Here is a 22,802-nt window from a genome sequence, read left to right as displayed (position 1 = left end):
GACCTTGGGCCTTAAAGAAACAGTAACCTATGTTTTCACTGACACAGATGATCACCCTGGGACCACTCCCTCTCTCCAAGAAACTACCTCCGCCATTTCCGATCACCTTGTCTGCCTCACAGTTCCTGGAACAGGGGAGCCCCTTTGGCCTTAAAGGGCCAATATACCTGAGACACAAAGTCACAAGGTTCACCATGACTGTGCAGCCCACACCCCCTCTGCTCCAGGGCATGGGATTTCTCCCCAAAGCTGGGCTGGCACATACATTTGAGAAGGAGACCGAGCAGTAAGGCCCACCGGGGTTCTGGGGGTACAACTGGTTTTCAGATTGTACTCACTGAAACTCGAAATCTTGGCGGTTCAGTAGCAGAGTAGTGGTGGCACTAAAACCGTCTTGCCAATTGTGCATCAGGGCACTTCCTAGAGCAGTTCCCCTCCCCGTAAAATGTTTAATTCTCGTTTACACATATTCTGCTTTGCCCAACTCAACAGTCACCTTCCGGTTCATTTACGCAGCCAGAATGGTGTAAAGGGACCTTTGTGTTATTGCAAATCAGGCTCAGGAAAACCAATCCCCAAATTAGCGGCCACTTTTCAATTTTGCCTTAAGCAATTTGCCTGAGGTTACACGAGCGAACAGAGAACCGGGAACAGAAACCAAGAGCCCTGAATGATGTTCCCCTCGGCTCTTCCTCCACAGGCCCCAGATGGTCTCAGAGCAGCCAGTGGAACCCAGAACCACCACTCTCATGGTTCACCCGCCCCCTGCCAGAGGGTCAGCGCCTCCTCTGGAATCTCATTGGTCTGCGCTGGGATTAGGGATCCGGAGAGTGTAACCCAGTGGCCAGTGTTGTCGTAGGAGCCTCCTGTGGGCCTGATCCTGAGAGTCTGTGACATAGATCTACACGGCCCACAGCAGCAGGCCTCAGAGCTTGATTGACACACAAGGGCTCAGGCTTATGCTGCAAAAATAGCTGCAGAGACCGTTGGCCTCTCCCCAGACTTCTAAGTCAGCTCTAGTCTGAGCCCAAACATCTATTTTCAAGACCATCACGTGGGCCCCATGAGGCTGAGTCTGTCAGCCTGGCCTCTTGAGACTTGCTAGGAGGGGCCCCTGCTTGCTGTGCAGACGTACCTTGCCGCCCAAACTAGACCCGTCAGCACCCACCTCTTCCTCTTCTAGCTCAGGAGGTTGCTGGTTCGAACCCTCACGTGTCGGCTAAGACAGCGGGCCTCATCGAAGCCCACAGCAAACCATCCAGAGAGGAACTGTGACTGGAGGAGCAATAATATCCGCACAACAGCAGGTTGTTTCAGACAGATGCAGGCCTGGCTACATTACCACCCGCTCTAGCCGTCGGTCTTTACATTTTGGGGTGAGGCATCTTCCCAGGGGAGGTGTTGGAAGCTGGATTGCCATTGCTCATTCTGTACGTGTCCCCAGGGTCCAAGACTCCGGCCACAAGGGTCTGTACTCTGCTGGCGGTAACGCATTTTGCACACCAGTTAAATAAGACACAAGAGGCCTCGCCCCATTAAGAAGCTGCCTTGTGGAATTCAGTTATTTAAATGAATATGTGTTGAGAAAAAACCAGCCCTCCCCTAGGAAGCATTAAACCCTCCCGTGCATGACCGAACAGCCTCGTTTAGCTGCTGAGCGTGGTGCTGGGTGCAGAATTGGATACGTTACAGCAGGAGATCTGCCCGCGGGGAGCTGATGCGCTTGCAGGGAGGAGGCTGGTTTTCACCCCAGGCTGCAGGTGAAGTGAGAATCCAGCTCGAGTTCAGAGACGGCTGCAGCAGACACAGGCAGGCTCAGAGAAGTGATCAGAATTCCCAACCGCTGCTGGGGCGCAGCACTGAGAAAACAGGGCCCTTTGCTTTAGGAGATGCCACAGCAAATGGCCCTATCAGGGCTATCCTTTCGGATCCATGGTTCCACGAGCTCCATAGCCAGCAGCTGTCGCCCTCCATTTTGGAAGAGCGAAAGGTCCGATTTGCCAGCGTCCCTCACTCCCAGCCAGGCTGACCCTTACGGCGGGATTTCCGTGCTGTGCAGAAGGAGCACTTCTGAGAGTTCTGGCCTGAATCCATCAAGCCCCGTGCCCTGCCTGCTGGCAGGGAGCCACGCCTAGCCGTCAGGTGTGTCTGCACGACCCTGAGACAGCCCCAGCTCGCCCGCAGCTAGCTTTCAGTGCTATAGGAGCAGCCAGGCTAGCCAGATGTTCCCGTACTCGGGGCTTTGTCTTAGACAGACAACCTTTTACCACCACCTGCCCTTGGCCTGATGTTTCAGGCTTGCTGTCTGGGCACCCAGCGCCAGCTGCTCAGTCTGTCCCCCGGGTCCTGGGTGGACAGGGCTAGTAAGTGCTAGCCAGAGCAAAGCAAGCGTGGCAGGTCCCCACGTGCAGCATTTACCTACCTTCCGAGCATGGCCGCTTCTCTTTCCCCATGCAAGCCATCCCGCTGGGCTGCACAGGAAGGCTTGTTACCCCAGGATGTGAGACTCCTTCCCCTCATTGCAGTCACAGCATCACCGTGACGCAATGCAGCAGGTTGCTCTTGGCTCTTCTTTGGGTGTGTGGGGCTTAGGGATCGGGTGCTGCCTTCCTTTGAAACAACAGATTCTCCCCAGCTGGAGACGGGACACAGGCCAGGGGTGCTCCCAGGTGGCACAGGGACTCCTCTCTCAAGGTGCTTGGTTGGTGTGTCTGGGTCACGTGCACAGGGTCTTGGTGAGTGTCATATTTGGAGACAGGAAGGAATTTCCCTCAGGTCAGTTTGGTGGAGACCCTGGAGATTTGCCCTTTCCCTGTAGCATGGAGCGTGACCTGCCTGAAAGGCTCATCTGTGTGCGTCTCACCTCCTCAGTTCTCTTGGGCATGGAGCGTCCCACCGCGTTTCAGTGGCCGGCTGGGGTTAGGCGTCCGTAACCTCAAAGGGGATGGGCGCTTTGGCTGCTCATTCAGAACAAACTCAAACCCCTCCATGCCAGTCAGATGCTCCCATTCTTCAGGGCTTTGCTCCCCTGTTTATAGCGCTTGACTCCAAGGGGGATGGCAGGCTCCTTGTCCTCTTAAACCTTGCGAGGGGCGGGCTGGATCTTGGCCCTGGTAGGGGCCTTAGAAAGGCCAGTGGCGGGTGTTACCATGACATTTCCTGGGCACAGTGGCCAGGTGGAAAAGACATGTCCCGTTCCGTCCGCTTTAGGAGCTTCTGTAGCGCCTGTTACTGTAAATCCAAGCACTCCCCAGGTAGGTTACAGCTGCACAGAGAGATCCTGGGGGCTGGGGAGTGAGGTCTCAGCTGTTGTGAACCCCCTGCAAATCTACTTTGCCCTCTGCCTGCTGCAAAAACTGTATTGCAATAGCACCTACGAGCCCATTCGTAGACACTGCCCCAACGTGCCAGGCACTGTACCAATGCAGGAAGAAGTGGCAGTCCCTACCCCAAGATGTCTAGGTGAATAGAGACCGGGCAACACAAGGGCCCAGGAATAGGAGTACCGGCACCTTGAGGTGCAGAGAACCTGCCGCTCCGACTGAAATCATTGTAGTTGTGGGTGCTCGGCCTCTCCAAGAAATAAAATCAGACCTCAGCTGGGGCTCCAGAAATTGACAACCAAAACCAAGAGGCCTCCTCTGACAACTTGTGTGACATCAGCACACAAGCTGCCATTATCCACTCTTTTTCTTCACTGTGGAACTTTTTTGGTTTTGGTTTTGTTGTTGTTGTAGACATCACAACGGAGGAGGGTTTTAATTAGCCTTTTGCGCTCTGATCACCTAAGGCACCTGCGGGCGCCCAGTTGTGCCTGGACATATCTTTGATCTGGGTGTCTGCCCTTTGACTCAGAGGGCCATATTTTCAATTCTTGTCTCCACCCTGCATAGACCTGTTGGCTCCTTGTTTCTCGAATCTGCATGGAAATTCATATCGCAGCATGACCATGGGCTAAGAAGGGAGCAAACACCTTCCTAGACCTTGCAACACAGGCCCACCCTGAGAGCCAGCTGCTTTTGAAGCCCCGAGCCCTGATTCCACTCCTCAGGCCCTCGCTGGTGTAAGCAAGGGACTCTAGGGATGCCGACAGACTTACACCAGCATAAAACCAGCATGACAGGAGACTCGTGAGCACAGACGCTGCTGCAAAGGGAACCAAGAGAGGCCATTACGCTGACCCGCTGCACCAGTCTGCTCAACAAAGGTGAGCTCCAATCTGGCCAAGAGCACAGGCATCCCTTTATTCGCTGGTGTGGTGGGGAGTGGAGATCGAGGGCGTGTCTACACTGGAATCGGGTGGAGCTGCAGGTTGGTAGACAAACTGGAGCCAGCCAGTTTGGCCAGGTCTATACTAGGGAAGAAGTTTGAATCAAGATACACAACTTCAGCAATGTTCATTGAGTCATCATACTTTGGTGCAGTGCTCCCAGTGGGAGGTTGGCGAGAAACACTCCTGTCGACTTCCCTTACTCCTCCATGAGGAGTAGGAGTACCGGAGCCAATAGGGGTGCCCGTAGTGTTTGATTTAGCCAGTCCTTACTAGACCCACTAAATCAAATGCCAGAAGATCAATCGCCACAGCATCTATCCGCCAGTAGGCATAGACGTAACCCCACTCCACCCTGTGACTGCAGTGTAGACAGGCCCTTGGTCACTCCCAGACCTGTTAAAAGCCAGGGTTCTGATTAGAGACAGGTGGGGGAGGTAGGGAATATCTTTTATTGGACCAATTACTGTAGATGAGAGAAACAAGCTTACGCTGAGCTCCTGTTGCTTATTCTGCACTGTCGCTGCTGGCAAACGCTACACAACCTTAGACCGGCTGCATCCTCGTTAGGAGCTAAGGCCTGGTTAGAATAAGCGGGCTGCTCAAGATGTTTCTGGCTGAGTTACTGCTGGCAACTCGAGCGCCTTCCTCCTCATCTTTATTGACTAGATTCATGTCAGACAGTTTGTCTGAAACAGCCTCCGATCAAGCCCATTCACCCTCTTTCATAGCAGCAAGATGGTGTGTGGCCTGTTTATCGAGGGCTGGCAGGTTGGCCCTGACACGGGCAGAGGCTCGCATCACAGCTGCTCCGGCCATCAGCTGTTCGCCCCTTCCCTCCCCCCTGCCCCCCATGAGATAGATTCTGCTCTGTAGGGGGGTTATTACTGAGAATGCTACATTGTATTGCCCCCCAGGACCCTATTAAAACCCTGCAGCAAACTGTCAGGGGAGCCTTCTGGTTTGGGGTGTCAGTTTCCAGCTGAAGTCCGATTTTATCTTTTAGAGCGGCTGAGCATCTGCAAGAACAACTGACGTCAGTCGGAGCGGCAGGTGCGCCGCACCTCTGGACACAGGGACCTCATGGGGAGTCTGTGACGTTTCAGATGGAGAAGCCATTGTCTGTTGTCCCTTCTGCATGGTGGGGCGGGGATGGGGCAGCATTCCAGTGGTTCCTAGGTTCTGTATCAGTCTGTGAGGCCCTGGCCCTTCAGGCTTAAAGGCTCTGCCTCATTGCTAATGGCACTATCATTTTTAACAAGACTTTAGCAACACAAATTGTGTGAAGAGCCTCCTGTTCCCAATGACGTCTCACTTTTATCAACAGCTGACTAGCTCTGTGAGCCTGGATTTGCACTGCATGCAAAGTAACAGCCTTTCAGTTCACCAGCTGATGCTGTGCACTAAATCCAGCCCTCCTATAAGGCCAGGTCTAAACCACGTGAGGAAGTCGACCTGAGATATGCAGCTCCAGCTGTGAGAATAGCAAAGCTGCAGCCAACGTTTCTTGAGTCGAATTTCTGCAACACCCCCCAGCGGGAGGTTGATGGAGCCATTCTCCCATTGACTTCCCTTACTCCTCGCGACCCTCGGCAGTACCGGGGCCGAGGGGGGCACTATCAAACCACAGGGCCCTAAAGCTGGGGGTGCCCTACACGGCTGTATGTTTTGCAGGTTGGTGGGGGCAGCCGTGGCTGAGTCTTGGCTCCTGGCTCTAAAGACTCAGGCCAGGCAGCTTGCATCAGGCACCACAACCCAGCCATGGAGAGTGGGGTCCAGCCCACGCTGCAGCGTCAGTGCTTCTGGGAGCCTGTGTGTGTCCCCCCACAGACTAAGATTTGCTGCTAGGGGTGCAGCCCTGCCTGCTGGGCACAGAGCCCTTTGGGAAATCTGGCCCCAGGTCTGGTACCAAGCACGGGACAGTGACCCTGAGCACTGCTGCCACGGAGACAGCGCCAGCCCTCAGAAGGCAAGGGGGCGTTTCCCGCAGCCCCGAGGAGCGCCGCGCTGCAGCCCGTCAGCCGGCTGGGGGACGTGTGAGCTGCCCAGAACTGCGTCTATTTTAGGTGCTGCTGCTTTGCACCTCGTGGGCACTTTTAGTTTAGAGTGTGAAGGTGACGCAGGCGCCAGCCCCGGCGGGGGCAAGGGCTGCCAGCCTGGAACCTGCTGCCTTTGCTTACTTGTGGATTGGACACTACCAAATTCATGGCTGTGGAAAACATGCTGGACCATGAGAGACACTCTCCCCCTGAAATCTGGCTATTGGCAGGGAAAGGGGGCAGGGCTGTGAGCACCCAGCTGGGGGTCCTACCATTCCCCAGACTTGTGCTCAGCCCCATAGGCTGCTTGCAGCCTAATCAGCACACAGCTGCAGCCCATGTAACCTCCTGAGGGCACAGCCACCTTCCATGGGAGCTCAGACCCACCTCCAAAACCCCGTGTGGTATTGGCCGTGCAGCACAATAGTAGGAGCCATTGCTTTCCTTAAAAGCTAGAAAGAGGAGTTCGTTATCCCCATTTTACAAACAGGGCAACGAGCTAAATGACTTGCCAGAGGTCATTCGAGAAATCTGTAGCAGAGCTTAGAATCGAGACAGAGGGTACATCTACCCTGACTACCTTGTGTCTACACAAGCCGCCCATTATTTCAAAATATTTTTTGAAACAACAGGTGCACTGTTTTGGCATCCTTGTAACCCGCGTTCCACGAGGCTTACGGGATGTCTCGAAATAGCATGTTACTTTGAAGTTTGGTGCTGGGTAGATGCGTCAAATTTCAAAATAGTGTATTTCAAAATAAGATATGCAACTTGCATAGCACAAATTGTATCTTATTTCAAGTTTAGGGTGCTGTGTAGACGCACCCTGAGTCATCTGCGCCCTTTGCATGGGTTTCCACCTCAAGGCCATCCTTCCACAGCTTAGCCTCTCTCTCTGAACCATCTGATCCCGCAGCACATGGTGTTATAAAAAAGAGGTAACTAGGAGGAGCAGTGCAGCGGGCAGGAGAAGAGTGTGAATCAGGGGTGGCCCGTGAGCCTAGGCAGACTAGGCAGTTGCCTAGGGCACTGCCGGCCCGGGCACCCGATGATGAATGCACCACTGACGGGAAATGAGATGTGGTCACAGCATGCAAAAGCAGAGAGACATGGAAAGTCTCAGAGCTGCTAAGCTGTGGGTGGTTACTCACTGATGTGGTTACTGACGGGGTGGGATAAAAAGTCACTGCTTTTATCAAAGCAAGCCACTTCCTTCACTGCCGTGCTGTGCTGGATGCTGGTTTGCCCTCGCCACAGGGGAGAGGTGTGTGGAATTTATCCTAGTCCCAGACACTCTGTTTCAGCCAGGAGTCGGCGCCAGAGGCCTGCGGGACAGGCCGTCCCTTCCCTCCTGTCAGATCGTGGGAGGGTCTGCAGCCTGTTCCCTAAGTCCTGCCTCGGGCTGGAGAAGTCTGATTGCGTCACTGTCCCACTTCAGTGTTCCTTACACCAGAGGCCTCAGCACTCGTGCCCATCCCTGGGTGATGGAGTTTGGCACTTGGCAGAATCAGGCCCCTGCTCTTCTCTAACACGGGCTGCTCCAAACTAGCTGCTTTGGAAAACTCTGCAGAGATTTGTCCTTCATCCCTAAGCAGCCTGCCCCTTGACCATCCACCCCCCAGTGCACTCTCCTTCTTTGGGCCTGGTTCTCTTCTCAGGGAGGGAATCACCTATTGCCTATGGATTGTAAACTCTTCGGGGGAGAGCGTCAGTACAGGGCCTTGCACAATGGCATGATGGTGGTACCCGAGGTCTTCATCTTCCCTGGGGACTCTGTACTCCTTGTGCATACAGGGCAAGAGGCTGGATTTCAATTTCCAGCCCTACTGCAGACTCCAGTGTGATGGTGGGGGCATGCCAGGGGACTGGACAGTCCGTGTACACCACACCCACTGCTCAGGCAAGGTGCTCTAAAGACCACTACAGGTGTGAAAGGCCTGGATTGCCCAGCTCTCCAGCATTTGCGGTGGGATCTGCTCCCATCATCGAGTTGATAAAAGAGTGAAATGTGGGAAGGACGGTGCCCAGACAGATGTGTGTGGCAGATGTTGGAGAGCATGTCAGGTGACAAGGGCACCTCTACTAATGCTGTGTCAAGGTCTGTGAAATTAAGCATGTAACTAAGCCGTTTCCTGTCCTTCTGAAACAACACACACACACACACACACTATAGAGTGCTCCACTCTCTCTCTCTCTCTCTCTAGAGTGCTACAGTGTGAATGTGCCTGGAGAATTATGAAGCTTGCCTGCATACGAGGAGCATTAGTCCAAAAGCTAAAGGCGTTTGAAAAAGCACCTGTCAGCTAGTGGCTTGCAAAAGGAAGGAGAGCATTAGATAGAGAGGGTGTATGTGTGTGGTGTGTGTGTGCAGGGGGGTATGCTAGTCCCACAACTAGCTCCAATTACTAAATTGACTGAGAAACCTGGCAGGGATCCCATTGTTTTGCTTGCCTAGGCCAGAGTCTCAACTCTCTCCTCATTGCCTAGGTGAGGCCAGGCTGATGCTCATGCTTGTGGAAAGCAAAGCAAATCTTCCCATGTAAACCACTATCAGGAACTGCTGTTAGGCAACAGAATATCAATATAAGTGACAGTGAAAACTGGCCCAGCTCATCCCTTTGCCTTTGCATGATGTGAATTTGGCCTGTTCTCAACCCCCATAGCTCTCCCACGTCTGACCAGCATGTTCCTTGGTGGCAATGAGTGGCAGAGTCAAAGGAGAGCAGCATATTGTGAGCAAGGGGGCAGGTCTCTACAGGGAAGTTGCACACAATTAAATCTGTTTTTAAGTCAATTTCGTTACATCAGGGCAATCCCATCATGTGACCACTCAAATCAATTCAGGAAGTACTTGACACTGATTTAGCTTAATTCAGTGCCCACATAGCGGGATTGTGGTAGTTGATTGTAAGCTGAGCGTTTTGGGCGGCTGCCCAGGAGAGATTCCAGTGCCGCCCAGCTGATTAGCAGAGCGCCCCCAGTGCCCGCAGCCAGCAGAATGTGTTTCTGCAGGTGGTGCACATCCGCACGTGCCTCACCGCACACATCAAAATGTATTCTGCACGTGGAATGAAAAATTAGAGGGAACATTGGCATGTGTGATCACATCCCTTAAAGGCACTCTCAGTGGTGCATTCGACTTCCCCTCCACATCCACAGCAGTCCACTGGCTGGAGAAGTCAACTTAAAGGTTATGTCTACACTACAAGCTTCTTGCGCAAAAACCTGTGGAACATTCACACCTTACGCATGTTTTTGTGCAAAACAATATAGTAAATCGACAGGCCAGAGGGCTTTTGCCAGTAGAGTTATTCCTCTCCCCACAAGGAATAACTCCTTTTTGCACTACAGCTCTTGCGCAAAAAGGGAGGTGTGGATGCTCCACAGGGGTTTCTTGCACAAAAAGAGCCTATTAGAAAAAGCACAGGTGCTCTGATGGCCATTCTGTGAATGGCCGTCAGAGCTTTCTTGCACAAGAGCACCCATGCAGTGTGGACGCTCTCTTGCGCAAAAGCACAATGTGCTTCTGCAATGTGCTTTGAGGTGTGGACGCGCTTTTGCGCAAGAAGTTTTTGCAGATCTCTTCCACAAAAAGCTTCTTGCACCAAAACCCTGGGCTGTGTCTAGACTGCACCCCTTTTCCGTAAAAGAGATGCAAATTAGACACAGCGCAATTGCAAATGAAGTGGGGATTTAAATCTTCCCCGCTTCATTTGCATAAACATGGCTGCCGCTTTTTTCCGGCTCGAGGCTTTTCCGGCAAAAAACGCCAGTCTAGACGGGGATCTTTCAGAAAATAAAGCCTTTTCCGGAAGATCCCTTATTCCTGATTTTAAGAGGAATGAGGGACCTTTCGGAAAAGGCTTTATTTTCTGAAAGATCCCCATCTAGACTGGCGCTTTTTGCCGGAAAAGCCCCGAGCTGGAAAAAAGCGGCAGCCATGTTTATGCAAATGAAGCGGGGAAGATTTAAATCCCCACTTCATTTGCAATTGCGCTGTGTCTAATTTGCATCCCTTTTACGGAAAAGGGGTGCAGTCTAGACACAGCCCTGTAGTGTAGACAAAGCCAAAGATCAGTAGGAATGAGATCCAGCAACTTATTTCACACAGGCCACCAAGCAGTCACCAACTAATAAAGGCTTTTGGGGCCAAATCCTCAGCTGATGTAAATCAGCATAGGTGCACGGAAGTCGCTGGAGCTATGCATCAGCAGAGAGTCTGCCCCTTGATTGTGCATCAGCCCCCTTTTCCCCAGCATTGGATGTCAGGCTGTGGCCTCCTGCCTCAGTCTCCCCATCTACAGTCTTTGATGTAGCAGCTGTCTCTCATTATGCGACATGGAACTGATCTCAGCTGCAGCCTTCCAGCACTACTAGAATACTCCCCCCACTCCACGATTTTAAGACCAGAAGATGCCCCTATGATCAGCCTGACTGATCCCATGCCCATCAAGTGTCAATGACACAGCAAAGCCATTCAGAACAAACCTGGGGCATCAAAACTGTCCCCATCAGCTCTCTCCCTGGTTCTGCATTGTCCCAGCAGGTTAGAGGGGGTATCTCTCAGCTCACAGAGCCGCTCTCTCAACCCCCAGGAAGAACTCTGAGCTGTGTCTCCCCAGCTGATGCACGTGAGCATGATGACAGCCAGGAGGCATGAAGAGAACAAGTGTCAGCCAAGGACAGACCTTTCTGAGATTAATCTTGACTCTTTCTAACACAGGGAAACAGGGATCCCATTGAATTACTCTGTGCTGTGAATTCTGGAGGAAGGCAGTGTAGCCAAACAACCATTAACTAGCTTTAGAGTCAGACTGTTTTGGTTTTTTTTACTCCGTGGTTCATTTCTGGATTTTTTAGAGCTGTCATGATTCTGAAAGGAAAAAGCACCCGCTTGGATTCACTGGTGAAATGAAAACACTGTGAAGTCTCTTGAGGCCATCCATGTGAGCAAATCACCAAAGCAAAAGTAAACGGGGAGGGAGGGCAGTGTAACAGAATTATTCTTTGCAAACAGGCCCACAAAAGGGAAACCAGACCTCCTCTTACATCGACTCGTATGGGGTCTGGAGGCGCAGCATGGCACAATGGCTGAGGCATTGGCCTTGGTTCAGGAAACCTGCATTCTCGTCCCACTGTCACCCCAAATGGCCTGTAATGTCAGGCATGTCAGGCTGCGGCCTCCGGCTTCAGTCTCCCCATCTACAGTCTTTGATGTAGCAGCTGTCTCTCATTAGGTGACATGGAACTGATCTCAGCGGCAGCCTTCCAGCACTACTAGAATACTCCCCCCACTCCACAATTTTAAGACCAGAAGATGCCCCTATGATCAGCCTGACTGATCCCGTGTTTAACACCTTCACCAGCAATTCCTGCAGCGAACCCAATGTCTTGCAGCTGAGCAAAAGCATAAGAGATGCCCCATCCAATCCCCGCTGGGAACTAGACCGGCTCAGTGGTTGAGGGAAGGTGCTCCAGAGCCCTTTATTCCTAATGTAAGGCCAACAGACCCAGTTGTCTGCAGGCAGAACTGAACCTGGGACCTCGGGAGCCTCTGGAGCCGGAACTAAAATCCAGCTGGCTCTTCAGAGCAGACTTAGCTCTTCCTTCAGCCCATGCATCCACTGCACAGCCTGAGTCTCCAACTCGCTGAGTGTCTAGCCAAGAAGGAGGTATATTGGGGCCTGGATCCTATGGTGAGGCAGTCGCCCATTTAGGGACATGACCTAAACCCCATACAAGTCAATGCAAAGGTTCCCATTGACTGAAATGGGAGTTGGATGGGGCTCATACGGTAGAGAGGACTTCACTCCCAGTTTTCCAAATCTGGTTCCCTCACGTCATGAAACCCCCACCACCCTGGGCATTCAGAACCCTGCTTTTGTAACCCACACACCTGGTTGAGGTGACCTAACTAGGTGTGTGGGTTACACTCTGAGCAGGGGGTTGGACTTGATGATTCCTGAAGTCTCTGCCAACCCTAGGAATCTGTGATTCAGAGCAGAGTGCTGTGCACTGTCCCTTTAAATCTCTAAAAGGACTCTCGGTAGCAGATGAGACTGGCAGCTATTTGGTGTTCAGTGCAGACTGTGAAACAGACACATGCTGCACAAACACATGCACATCAAGATCAAAGGAGTGGGGAGGCAGGAAAGAGACTTTCCTTGAAGGGGGGAAAGTGGCCGGTGTTATGATAATTATTCATCACAGTCTGCTCTTGCTACGCGCCTCGTTTGGCCTGACTGAAATTTACCTCTGTGCAGAGACCCAGCAGTTCAAGCCCACTTGATCCCTCAAAATAACATTTCAGAGGGGCTGGCACAGCTTGTAGGCCGAGGCAGTCGTATTTGTATTGCATAAATGCGTCAGCAGCCGGGATGCCAGTGTGCTAGGAGCTATACAAATACAGAGCAAAAGAATGGCTCCTGTCCCAAATAACTGACCATGGGCCCGGTGTCTGCCTCCAGAAGAGGCTCAGCGCCACTGTAGCTGCTTTATAAAGAGATGTGTTGCGCGGCAGTGATATTTCTAGTCCTGCATTAACGTATGACTCACACGTTTATTTTCACTGGTAAGTTTGTGGCTATTTTAAGTAGCGTCTAAAGAATCTCAGCAACCACAGAATAATTGGAATGACAGATGCCAATGTTTTTATTTTGCTTTACGTATAAGTTGAAAGATTCATTTTTAATTCCTTTAAAAACCTACCAACTTTCCCATCCTCCCCACCCCGCCCCGCCCGCAAAACACTGTAAATACTTCTAAACATTTTGACCCCAGTCCTATAAACCGATCCACTTGGGCAAACCCCTGCTTCAGCTGAGCCAGATTTGGGTCTGTGTTAATTTACATGAGTATGGACCTAGCCCATTTGCTTCAGACCGGATTTACCAGCATGCATTGGGAGGAAGGAAGGAATTTGGTAGATCTCAAAACCCACTTTTATCTTTTCAATGGACCAATAATCACAAAAGCCAGTGACCCCCAAGATTGTGCAAGGGGTGGGGGAATGTTTTTCCATGGCTTTGCTGGAGGGGCTGACAATGAAATATCATTCCAACAGAGTCGATTCTATTTCCTTCCTCCCAGGTGTGAGCCAGGCCCGGTAGCTCCTCGTCAGCCTTCACTCAGACAAAACTCCCATTGGCTGCAAGTGGATTTTCTCCTCTGGCCATTTGAAACAATATCTTTATGCAGTCTGAGCTGAATCGAGCCTGTGCAGAGGGCTAGCACAAGAATGATGTATAACCAGTTCACAATGGATAGTTAAGCATCTGTGGCAGGGTCAGGCTCAGCTGTGCACCAGGTTCGGGGTGGCAGCAGGGGGCGCAAATTTTGCCTTTGCCCTTGCCTCTGGGCACATAACACCCTCGCTACGCCTCTGGTCAGAGATAAGTGTTTGTTCCTCCGTGAGGCCAGGGACTGGAGTCGATGACCTCCAGAGGTCCCTTCCAGTTTTAGTGTTCTATGGTCTCTCCTTTTACCATGTGCAACACGAAGGCAGAGCCCAATGCATCCTGCAACCCACTGAAATCAATGGAAAGACTCCCGCTGCCTTTGATGAACTCGGGACCATGACAAGGGTGTGTTCAGCACTTCCCAGGATCAGGCCCCCACAAGCCAGTTTCTCCTTTCTCCGAGAGGGAGTTAGGCCAGTAGGTTTACATCGTGGCGGATGATGGAAGGTAAAAATACATTTGCTTGCAAGACCTGTTTATTCTGTCAAAAACAAACCGCAGATGCTGGAATTGTTTCTGAGAGACAGATTACCTCGGATGCCTGCTATTTCAGCTTGACCATCTGCACTGATCTGGGGATGGCCGGCACAATCTCTCATCTCCCTTATTACAGCTGCTTGCTCTGGGCTGTTGTCCGTGGTCCTGACTGATACTCCCTGAGCAGAGCTTATTCCCTGACTGGGTTTAAGAAGTTTAAGATTAATACGCAGAGCTTCAGGGTTCCTCTTTGCCTGGCTTCCCATCATGCCAGCTTGCGAGAAGTCTTTAGCCACGAGCTGCCCTTTGCTGCCATGCGAGGTGAAGACGTAAGCTTGCTCCAGTCAACTGTCTGCTCTATGTAGTCAGCCATCTGCTCCTGCAGAACACAGAGGGGTGTGGTGTGTAGTAGTCAGAGCAGTATGATCTAGGACTCCTGGGTTCCTTTCTGACTCGGGGGAAAATATTTTTTAGTGTTTGGTGGCATCTTGACTCTCAGCCCACTCCTTGGCTCCATTCTTAGCTCTAAAAATGGAGTTGGGGTGGAGAGAGAGAGAGAAAAAGCTAGGATCCCTACGTTCTGTTCCCAGTTTGGGGAGGAAGTGTTGTCTAGTGGTTAGAGTAGCAGATGAGGAATGGAGGTAGGACGACTCACAGTCAGGACTCCTGGGTTCACATAACTCATGCTGTACACACTGCATGGTCTTGGGCAAGTCATATCACCTTGTGCCTCAGTTTCCTTATGTGTACAATGAGAATACCTCCTCACTGAAGGATGGCAAGGGTTAAGAAATGTTTTTGAAGTGCCTTGAGATCCCCATAAGAAAGGAACAGATAACTGCAGTGGGTTGGTAATGTAATGATCTTCCATTATAGCAAAAGCTAAGGGAAGTCTGTCTTCAATTTACAGCTGAGTTTTGTACACATGCACTTATCCCAAATAGGAAATTCCCAGATTCCTTTTCTAGAGGCTTCCCAAAAGTGGATGAAATGTTAAAAAATTAATTTCTTCTGGGCGGACGTTGAATTTCTGAATGTAACTTATTGATACAGCATAAATACAGATATAGCAAAGTTTCAATAATGTCTGGTTGAAACTAAAATCAGTGCAGGGTGACAGACCACATTACTATGTGCATTAGTCGGTGAGCATCTTCAAGCATGTAATTAACATTCCTGAACCTCTAAACTTCTCATCCCTTTCCTTCATCGATGTGCTGCAAAGATGGGCAGGCATTGATCCAGAAGCGAGGATGGAGAAATGTGCAAGGAGAGCTCTTCCTTGCCCTTCACCTGTTAGGCAGAGAGGAAAAACATGTGGAGGCATCCCGCTAGCTCCAAACAGTGCTTTCTGGGGCTAGGAAAAAGTCCATAAAAAAGTACATAAGAACGGCCATACTGGGTCAGACCAAAGGTCCATCCAGCCCAGTGGCCAATGCCAGGTGCCCCGGAAGAAATTAACATTATTATGTTAGCATTAGGTAAGCATTAACTGATCCATCCTTTGTCACCCATTCCCAGCTTCTAACAAACAGAGGCTAGGGACACCATTTCTGCCCATAGTGGCTAATAGTCATTGATGGACCTGTCCTCTGTGAATTTATCTAGCTCTTTCTTGAATCCCATTATAGTCTTGGGACCATCCTGTGGCAAGGAGTTCCACAGGTTGACTGTGTGTTGTGTGAAGAAATACTTCTTTGTGTTTGTTTTAAACCCACTACCTATTAATTTCATGTGGTGACCCCTAGTTCTTGTGTTATTCTTCATTCACATTTTTCACACCAGTCATGAATTTTATAGACCGCCATCATATCCCCCCTTAATTGTCTCTCTTCCAAGCTGAAAGTTACAGTCTTTTTAACCTCTCAACATGTGGCACTCGTTCCAAACACCTAATAATTTTTGTTGCCCTTTCTGAACTTTTTCCAATGCAAAGATATCTTTTTGAGATGAGGTGACATCTGTACACAGTATTCAAGATGTGGGCATATCATGGATTTATATAGAGGCAATAAGATATTCTCTGTCTTATTCTCTATGGGTATGTCTACACTACAAAGTTAATTCGAACTAACAGACATTAGTTCGACTTAACTTTGATAGGCGCTACACATACAAACCGCTAGTTCGAACTTAATTGCAACTAGCAGAGCGCTTAATTCGAACTAGGTAAACCTCATTCTCCGAGGACTAATGCCTAGTTCGAATTAAGTAGTTCGAATTAAGGGCTGTGTAGCCACTTAATTCGAACTAGTGGGAGGCTAGCCCTTCCCAGCTTTCCCTGGTGGCCACTCTGGGCACCACCAGGGAAACTCTTCGGCCCCCCTCCCGGCCCCAGAGCCCTTAAAGGGGCACGGGCTGGCTATAGTGCCCGTGCCAGGTACAAGCCTGCCAGCACCCAGCCAGCAGACCCTGCACCTGGCACAGCACGAACCAGTCACCCGCTGCCACCCAGCCCTCTGCCTCTTCCCGGGACCAGGCTGGTGGCTCCCGGGAGCCTGCCCAGATCTGCAAGAGGCGGGCACCCACCTGGTCTAGTGCAGACACCGTGGACCTCATCCACAACCTCCGCACTAGGCACAGGAAAGTGGCCGTCTAGGGCAGGAAAGCTGCCAGCCTGGCCACCAAGGAGCAGGTGTGCATGAAAATCAAGGTGGTCCAGTGAGACCCCCGGCCCTGAGCCCTGAGCTTAGAATGGCCGTACTGGGTCAGTCCAAAGGTCCATCTAGCCCAGTAGCCTCTCTGCCGACAGCGGCCAACACTAGGGACCCTGGAGGGGATGGACTGAAGACAATGACCAAGCCATTTGTCTCGTGCCATCCATCTCCAGCCTTCCACAAACAGAGGCCAGGGACACCATTTCTACCCCCTGGCTAATATTACTCCATGGACCCAACCTCCATCATTTTATCTCACTTCTCTTTAAACTCTGTTATAGTTCTAGCCTTCACAACCTCCTGCAGCAAGGAGTTCCACAGGTTGACTATTTGCTTTGTGAAGAAGAACTTTCTGTTATTAGTTTGAAGCCTGCTACCCATTCATTTCATTTGGTGTCCTCTAGTCCTTCTATTATGGGAACTAATGAAGAACTTTTCTTTATGCACCCTCTTCACACCACTCGTGCTTTTATAGACCTCTATCATATCCCCCCTCAGTCTCCTTTTTTCTAAACTGAAAAGTCCCAGTCTCTTTAGCCTCTCTTCATATGGGACCTGTTCCAAACCCCTGATCATTTTAGTTGCCCTCCCGTCTCCCACCTCTTTTTCCCAGTCTCCCCCAGTTTTGTACAATAAAGAGAGATTCTATTTTTGAACACACGTGTCCTTTATTTTGTACATCAGGAAGGGGGGCTAGGGAAGGGTAAGTGGAAGGAGGTGAGGGAGGAATGGGGCACAAGCCCCCGATGGGGAGGACTGGGCTGGCTCTGCGGGCTTCTCAGGGTGGAAGTTCTCCTGCAGCCCCCCCGACTACCCTCTCCCCCCGGATGGCAGCCTGTGGCAAGTGCAGCCGGTCTGATGGCCGAGTGCTGTGATGTTCCACGTGTGGGCACTCAGGGCACTCCAAGCCAGGACTGCTTTGCAAGCGGGGAACCCTAAGAACTGTCTGTCCAGGGTGGGGGTCGGGTCCCTTTAAGCACAGCCCTCGGCTAGCCTGAGACAGCAGCTCCACGCTCTAAGTCCTCATCTGATGCCCTGCCGGCACTGCTTCCAGGCATCCTTAACCTCTGTTCAGGGTCCACTCTGTGTGGACATGCTAGTTCGAATTAGCAAAACGCTAATTTGAACTAGTTTATAAGTCTAGCTGCGCTAATTCGAATTAGCTTAATTCGAATTAACTAATTCGAATTAAGTTAGTTCGAATTAGCGCTGTCGTGTAGACATACCCTATCCCTTTCTTAATGACTGTATCCTTTTATCTCCCCTAACAATTCAGATATGGAAGGTTTGTTAAGTCCATATCTGAATAATATTTGTTATGATATCATCTCTCCTTTCCTAGCTTCTTGCTTTCTGCCTGTCTGAAGCTGGAATAAGTTGCGTATTGAGGACAGAAATGGGTCCAGTTTTTTAATTCCACCGTGGTCTGGAAAAGAGGGGACCAGCAGGGATGATGCCATGGCAGCCTGAACACATACCTGTTCCTGTACGTGTACGTATACGTGTACGTGTACGTGTCCTTGCTGGTATTCTTTGAAGTGCATGGATGCCAGTTCTCTTAGTAACTTCTGAAAGACATTTCTATGCAATAGAGAATCAAAGCGTCCTTGAGAATTTTCCATCTGAAAGTCTGTTTCAGGGTCAAAAAAGCTGCACATTGTTTTCACAGTTATTTTCTGCCCTCTTGTGAAGATCTATAGCAATCCACATCTCTGAAATCCTTTCCTGCTTGTTTAAGCCAGGAGCTCGTCTATAGCTGAGTCTTTCATAGACTCAGTGAGTCAGTTTGGAAGGAGCTGAATGAAAAATGTCTCCTGAAACATTCTAACGTGTTTACACAGGCAAAAAAACCTTCAGCCTCGATCCATCAATCAAATGCACTGGCTTTGTGTTCCTGGGTATTTCTAGTGAAACAAGTAGAGTGCCCCTGTTCAGACAAGACTCTATGCAGGGTCAATACCAGGATGTCTACAGCAGTCCCCGAAATCCATCTTTTAGTGCCTTAAGACAGGAGGAGGACTTCATCTGCCCTGTTCTGTACACGCCCCTGAAGTTCTGGCATTGACCACTGTCAGAGATAGGACACGAGGCTGGATGGACCATTGTCTGCTCCAGTGTGGCTGTTCCTATGAAATGAGGGACTTGATTTTCCAGAGGCCGAGCACTGCAGCTTTCAGTTCATTGAAAACATGACGTGTTATCTGTCTTAAGAATTCTTATCTCCTGGGCTACATCTACACTGTAGCCTTCTTGTGGAAAAGCTTATGCATATGAAGCTCAGCATGGAATATCGCTGCACTTCATTTGCATAATTAATGAGCAGCTGTTTTTGCACAAGAGACTTCTGCACAAAAAAGAGCAGTGTAGACAGCTCCTTTTTGTGCAAAAAAACCCCTATTGCACAAGAGCCATTGTTTCTGAAAAAATGAGGACTTATTTTGTTCTTATTGGAACTCTGTTATGGTTTGGGCCTTTTCACCATCTCCTGGTAAAGAATTCCACAGGTTAACTATGCTGCCTATAAATTTAACTGGGTCCGCTTCTTGTGTTATGTTGAGGGATTAAATAACATTTTCTTATTCTATTTTTCTACACCATTTATGAATTTCTAGACTTCTAACATATCCCTCCATCTTTTAGTCATTTCTTTTCCAATCTAAAAAGTCCCAGTCTTGTTAATCTCTCCTCCTATGGAAGCTGTTCCTTACCCCATATCATTTCTGTTGCCCTTTCTGTACCTTTTCTAAGTAAAAAAAAAATGTTTTTAGATGGGGTGACCAGAGCTGTATGCAGTATTCACGATGTGGGCATACAATGATTTTATGTAGAGGCAATATGGTATTTTCTGTGTTATTATCTATTCCTTTCCTAATGATTCCCAATATTCTGTTAGCTTTTTAGTTTTTAGACTGCCATTGCACTCTGCGCAGATGTTTTCAGGAAACTATCCACAATGATTCCAAGATCTTTCTCTTGAGTGATAACAGCTAATTTAGATTGCATCATTTTTGTATGTATAGTTGGGAGTATATTTTTTCATGTGCAATACTTTGCCCTCATCAACACTGAATTCCACCTGCCTTTGTACTGGCCAATCACCCAGGTTGGTGAGATCCCTTGGTAACTCTTGGCAGTCAGCTTTGGACTTAATTATTTTGAGTAATTTTGTAGTATCTGCAAATTTTGCCACCTCCCTGTTTACCACTTTTTCAAAAACGTTATAAGTTTAACAGCAGGGGTTAGTCTGAATGCAAATCCCAGAGCACAACACTCACTGCTACTCTCTGTCTTTGAAGTGGTATGCCCCACCATGTTTTAATGATGCTCTACCCCAGGCAGCCTCGTGTTTTTAGCCACCCGCCACCCACCTCCCTCACACCCCGGCATTTGAGCGCTCCTCTGAAGCCAGGCCCTGCAGTGGGAATCCAGGGTTTCACACTTTAGGTACACTGACATATGTCCCGTATTTTCCATGACTGTCCCAAATTTAAATGCTCTGTTCCAGTGCCCCATCAAATAGTGAAATGTCCCAGAAAGCCCCACCAGACATTTTCAGGAAGCATGGCTCTTGTGCAAGAGGGGGTTTTTGCGTAAAAAGGAACCATCTACACAGCTCCCTTTTGCACAAAAGCCTCTTGCCCAAAAGCAGCTGCTAATTAATTATTCTAATGGTAACTCTTGGCAGTCAGCTTTGGACTTAATTATTTTGAGTAATTTTGTAGTATCTGCAAATTTTGCCACCTCCCTGTTTACCACTTTTTCAAAAACGTTATAAGTTTAACAGCAGGGGTTAGTCTGAATGCAAATCCCAGAGCACAACATGGCAGGACCAAATATTGGTCTAGATCCCTCATGGCAGGACCAAATATTGTCTAGATCATCCCTGATAGACATTTATCTAACCTGCTCTTAAATATCTCCAGAGATGGGGATTCCACAACCTCCCTGGCAATTTATTCCAGTGTTTAACCACCCTGACAGGAACCTTTTCCTACTGTCCAACCTAAACCTCCCTTGCTGCAGTTTAGCCCATTGCTTCTTGTTCTATCCTCAGAGGCCAAGATGAACAAGTTTTTTCCTCCTCCTTATGACACCCTTTTAGATACCTGAAAACTGCTCTCATGTCCCCCCTCGATCTTCTCTTTTCTAAACTAAACTCCTTCCTAGACCGTCGCTTCCCATTCTGTATGGCTGGGTCTACACTGGCCACTTATTCCGGAAAATCAGCCGCTTTTCCGGAATAACTTGCCAGTTGTCTACACTGGCCCCTTGAATTTCCGGAAAAGCACTGACGATCTACTCTAAAATCATCAGTGCTTTTCCGGAAAAACTATGCTGCTTCCATTCAGGCAAAAGTCCTTTTCCGGAAAACTGTTCCGGAAAAGGGCCAGTGTAGACAGCACAGATTTCTTTTCCGCAAAAAAGCCCCGATCGCAAAAATGCTGATCGGGGCTTTTTTGCGGGAAAGCGCGTCTACATTGGCAAGGACGCTTTTCCGGAAAAAGTGCTTTTACAGAAAAGCATCCTGCCAATGTAGACGCGCTTTTTCCGGAAATACTTATAACAGAAAATTGTTCCGTTTTAAGCATTTCCGGAAAAGGGTGCCAGTGTAGAAGTAGCCTATGTGTGAAACTGATTGTTCCTTCCTAAGTGGAGCATTTTGCATTTGTCTTCATTAAACTTCATCCTGTTTACCTCAGACCATTTCTCCAATTTCTCCAGATCATTTTGAATTATGACCCTATCCTCCAGAGCAGTCGCAACCTCTCCCAGCTTGGTATCATCTGCAAACTTAATAAGCGTACTTTTAATGCCAATATCTAAATCGTTAATGAAGATATTGAAGAGAGCCAGTCCCAAAACAGACCCCTGCGGAACCCCAGTTATTATACCTTTCCAGCAGGATTGTTAACCATAACTCTCCAAGTACGGTTTTCCAGCCAGTTATGCACCCACCTGATAGTAGCCCCATCTAAGTTGTATTTGCCTAGTTTATTGATAAGAATATCATGCAAGACCGTATCAAACGCCTTACTAAAGTCTAGGTATACCACATCCACCGCTTCTTCCTTATCCACAAGACTCATTATCCTATCAAAGAAAGCTATCAGATTGGCTTGACATGATTTGTTCTTTACAAATCCATGCTGGCTGTTCCCTATCACCTTGCCACCTTCCAAGTGTTTACAGATGATTCCTTAATTACTTGCTCTTTTATCTTACCTGGCACAGTTAAACTAACTGGTCTGTAGTTTCCTGGGTTGTTCTTATTTCCCTTTTTATAAATGGGCACTAGATTTGCCCTTTTCCCGTCTTCTGGAATCTCTCCTGTCTCCCATGATTTTCCAAAGATGATAGCTAGAGGCTCAGATACCTCCTCTCTCAGCTTCTTGAGTATTCTAGGATGCATTTCATCAGGCCCTGGTGACTTGCAGGCCATCTAGGTGATTTTTAACTTGTTCTTTTTTTATTTTATCTTCTAAACCTACCTCCTTCCCACTAGCATTCACTATGTCAGGCATTCCTTCATCAGACTTCTTGGTGAAGGCTGAAATAAAGAAGTCATTTAGTATCTCTGCCATTCCCAAGTTTCCTGTTACTGTTTCTCCCTCCTCGCTGAGCAGTGGGCCTACCCTCTCCTTGGTCTTCCTTTTGCTTCTATGTATTTATAAAAAGCATAGGCATATGCAGCACATTTCCTTAGGGTGTGCACCCAAAGAAGTTTTTTTAAACGTACTCTGACCCCCATTAGCCACACCCCTCGAGGTAACTCTGGGGGCAAGATGGACACATGACCAGAAGCCCCCTTTTCCTGTGGAAAGAGGCATATAGGGGTGACCAAAAGATCATGTTTGCTTTTCCGCTAAAAAAAAGCAGAAGAACAAACACATCCCTGGATGCAGAAGAGTTTTTCTGGGATGTCTCCAGAATCCTGAAAAACTCCTGCAGTCTAGCCATACCCTGGCGGCTCATTAGATATGCAAATGAAGCTCAGTGATATTCCACACAGCCTCATTTGCATATTTCTGGCACAAGATCGTGCCAGTGCAGACTTAGCCTGGGGGGGGGCTGCCACCCCCAGGACCCCCCATGGCTACAGGGCCTCAGCCAGGTGGGCAGG

Source organism: Pelodiscus sinensis, chromosome 27 (genome assembly GCF_052426305.1).
Source record: "Pelodiscus sinensis isolate ZL-2025 chromosome 27, ASM5242630v1, whole genome shotgun sequence".
Lineage (NCBI taxonomy): Eukaryota > Metazoa > Chordata > Testudines > Trionychidae > Pelodiscus > Pelodiscus sinensis.
The sequence above is the reverse complement of the archived record's forward strand: the minus strand, read 5'-3'. Positions refer to the sequence as shown.